Below are 4,413 nucleotides of genomic sequence, written 5' to 3' on the forward strand. Positions count from 1 at the left end.
TATTCATTTCCCAATCAAATAATATTTGACTAATTGTCAAATTAGTCATTGATAAGCTCCAGAGTATGTAGAGAAAGATGACCAGGGTGAGAAAGAACATTGAGTTCATGCCATATGAATACTGAACTTAGTAGAAATATGGCAACTCTCTTCAAGATCTGAATACCTGTCATGTGAAAGGAACATTCAAAATAGTATGTTTGGTACTAGATAGAGAAATAGAAGAAGGGAGAAAATCACAAAGAATACATTTTGCCTTGAAGCCAAAACACAGACTTCCTGACAATTTTGAACAAAATGTTTTATGAAAGTAGAAGGTATTGCTTCAAAAGATAAAGGATCCTTTCTCAATAGAGGCAGAAGATGGAAAAGCACTTGTAATGTCCTCCCCATTCAGTAAAATCTTGTTTAGGTTCAGAACTCTGAAATCTCTTACAACTCTAAGATTCCATGATCATGATTCCATAAAAACATTTAGAGTGTAACTGTATTCCTGGTCCTTAAAATGTGGCTTAAAGATACCCAATAATCTGTACTCCTTTTAAGATTGGTTTCTGACTTCATTTCATCCAGAAATCCCAACTGGCCTGTATGGAAGATAAGAGCCTACAGCCTTTGTCATATTATCCTGATGACAATCTCTTCTTGAACTTCATCCCTATCAGCTGTTTGATATTGAGCTATACAATTTCCTGTACATTGTTTTGGTTAAAAAAAAAACACACAGTTATTCCTTTTGCTACTAAATTCAAGGTCATTTTTTCTGAAAATATATTTTAAAAATTTATTTTAGTCATGCCTTTTGTTTTTATATCACAGCTCTTCTTTGGATATACTTTCAATCGCATCCAAAGACCACACTTTAAGATATTCTTGTAACAAAGAAAAATATTAAATAAAAACAATAGGTACAGGGAGCCCTTATGAGAGGATATATAATATTCAACACCCATAGACCTGGACAAAGTCACAAAAAAGGGAGAATAAGTCACTCCTTCCTTCTCTAGTGACAAAATAAATGAACATAATTATACAGTGGGCAGTCTAGAGTAAGTGTTCTCTTCATTAACATCAATGTAATCATTATATGTATATATAAAATATTATATATGCATATATAACATTTTTATTTTGCTTACCTAACTGCATTAATTCACACACATTTTCACATATTTCTCTATATTATTTGCATTCCTCATTCCTTATACCATAATTTCCCATTATTTCATTATTCACAATTTATTTTTCTATTCCCTAATCAATGAAAACCTATTTTATTTCTCTTTTTTTGCAAACACAAAAATACTTCTAGGAATTTTGGAACAAGTAGTACCATAAAGCAAAAACAACCATAGAAATCCAACAATTGAAAAAGAGTATTGTGATATTATTATGACCAAGTTTGGCATCAAAGAAGAAATTAGAATATACTTCTCCTTCCATCCTCAGAACAATGAATGTCTATGGGTGTAGAGTATTACATAAAATATCAAGCAATTTCAAAATTTTAGTTTAGCTTAATTTTATTTTCTCTTCTTTACTTAAAAGGGATGGTTCTTGGGGGAGTGGGAGGAGGAGGAGATAAAGTAGTAAATGTAGAAGGTATAAATACAAATTGATCAATCAATCAATCAATTCATAAGGGCTGTAGTTATTTTTTTCATTTTCCTCCTTTAATCTTCACACATTCTTTGAATTTCCCAAATAGTATAAAACTGAACATACGAGAAATTATATCTATAAAGGCTATTTGCTAAATCCTACTCATTAATGACAACAGAAATATATCAACCTGATTAATGCAAATTTCAAGTCAAGAAAATAAATTTCAATCCTATAGCCTTTCTCTTTTACTGTGTTAACTAAACACTGTTTCTCTACATCACCATTTCTTAGTAGCTTCTTGAGAATAATTAAAGAAAATAGTTATTTTTTAAACAAGAAGTTTATTTAAATAGCATGAATCTGGGACTTCTGGTCAAGATGGTGGCTTAGAAGCAGCAAAAGTTCAGACCTCTGAAAGCCCTTCCTTACAGATCACAAACTGAATGCTCTTAGGGGACTGAAATTCAAACTTAACAGCAGGACAGAACTGGGGAACCCTCTTTCTGGACTCAAATCAAAAGGTACACCCCCCAAAAGCTGGAATCTTAGAAAACTTGGGTCTAAGGGGAATGCTGAAGGAAGGTCCCAGGAACTCTCCTCCCCCCAACCTAGAGTGCTGAGCCCGCAGAAGCAGTGGGAACCTCAGGGGCTGCAAAGATGCTGGTTTGAAGGGCATACCTTGAAAGCAACCTGGGCCAGTCTCAGTGCATCCAATACAGATGGCAGGGAAGCAGTGTGAGGGAGATGGGGGGAGCCTGTAGGCCCCTGGCTGGGTCCATCCATCAGAGTCTCACCAGAGGTTTTTGCCTCGGGGCACATCCAGACCAACCCAGCTGAACATAATCTCATCACCCCCCAGAGCTCAAGGAGGCCAAGACCCCTCCCCCCCTTAGAGTGCAGGGCCCTCTGAAAGGACAGGAACCTCAGGGCTGGCAAAGACACTGAGGTACCTTGAGGACAGTGCTCTGCCAGGCTCTGAGCATGGAAGTAAGGAAGAGGAGAAGCAACTGGAGGGAACTGAGAGCAGTAACACCCAAAACAGGCAGGGGAGGGCAGACCCTGGGCTTCCCCAGGAAGACAGCACAGCTGAGGAGAACAGACAAGTTGTCTGGGGCTAAAGCCTCGGACGATCTGACAGATACACTAAGAGCCAGTCCTCTTCACACAGATTTCTGTCTGGAAAGGGGAAGAAAAACCATACAGATGGCAAAGAGTACAGAAGTGCAAAAGCCTCCAAACAGCAAGAAAAGCAAGAAGAAGGGGGTGACTTTGGACACATTTTATGGAGCAAAAATACAAAATACAAAGGAGATAGAAGAGGAAACCCAAACAAATCCTCAAAAACCTTCCAAAGGAAATGGAAATTCTCCACAAATTCTTGAAGAATTCAAATCGGGGACTTCCAGGTAATCATGGCTGCAATCTAGACGCCACACGCTTCCTCTCCCCGGCACCAAATGAAATAGACTACATCAAAGGAGCATAAAAATCACCTTTGGAGGAACAGAAGGACTCCCCAGTACTCCCAGTACTCCACTGAGGCGAAGGTACATGGGGTTTGAACATTTCCACACTATAATAAGGAGGAAAAGCTTGCACAGAAAAGTGAACTGAGCCGCCCTTCCCCCACCCCACCTCCCCCACTAAACCAGAGTGAGCTACCTGAGTGCTCACAGGGACAGCGAGTGAGTGGGGAATGCCTCTGTCTGGGGGTCACCCCAGGGTCCTTGGGATCTGGGGACTTCCAGAAAAAAAACGTCTCAGGGCGGTTTCACTGGAGAATCCAGCACTTCTGCGGAGCTGTACTTGGGGCGGCTGTGCTGAACACCAGGGGCAGACCACACATTGATTATCTGGGCGGAGCTGAACACCTGGGCAGTGTGGCTGTGATCAGGGACCCAGGGCTCTAAGAAACCTCGTAGGCTGGGAAGAACTAGTCTGAAGCAACCAAAATTCACAGAAAAAAACGCCCATATAACCCAGATCCCAGAACAAAATGGAAAGGGGAATAAAACCACCAAAGGGATGGCTCACATGGCCCTAACTCAAGCCTCCAGGAAGAAAGAGAAAAAGGTGACTATTGAAAACTTTTATGGTGGGAGTACCCAAGGAAAAGAGGAAAATGAGGAGGAAATCCAAAAAAATTCAGAACACGCCTCCCAAAATGGAAACTATCAACAAGCTCTGGAAGATCTCAAACTCGAACTTACCCAAAAGATGGAAACCTGGAAAGAAAAGTGGGAGAAAGAGATCAGCTGTCTGACAGATAAGAATGCTCAATTGGAAAAAGAACTTGAAGCATCCAATAGAAGGGCAGACAAAGCTGAAAAGCAAAACCAGTCCCTAATGACCAGAATTAAGCACCTCGAAGAAAGCGATGTGATAAAACAGCAAGAATCAATAAAGCAAACCCAAAAAATTAATGAATTAGAAGAAAACATAAAATATCTCACTGAGAAGGTCACAGATCTGGAAAACATAGGGAGAAGAGAAAATCTCCGAATTATCGGTCTCCCAGAAAAACCAGAGATGAACAATAAACTCGATATTATTCTACAGGAGATTATAAAAGAAAATTGCCCTCACGTTCTGGAGCAAGGGGGCAAAATAGAAATAGAAAGGATTCATAGAACACCTTCTATACTAAATCCCCAAAAGACAACCCCTAGGAATGTAATTGCCAAATTCAAGAGCTTCCAAGTAAAGGAGAAAATCCTACAAGAAGCCAAGAAGAAGAGCTTCAGATATAAGGGGGCTCCCATAATGATCACACACAACTTAGGGGCTAACACACTAAGAGACCATAAA

This window comes from Monodelphis domestica, chromosome 8 (assembly GCF_027887165.1).
Source record: "Monodelphis domestica isolate mMonDom1 chromosome 8, mMonDom1.pri, whole genome shotgun sequence".
In the NCBI taxonomy this organism is placed as follows: Eukaryota; Metazoa; Chordata; class Mammalia; order Didelphimorphia; family Didelphidae; genus Monodelphis; species Monodelphis domestica.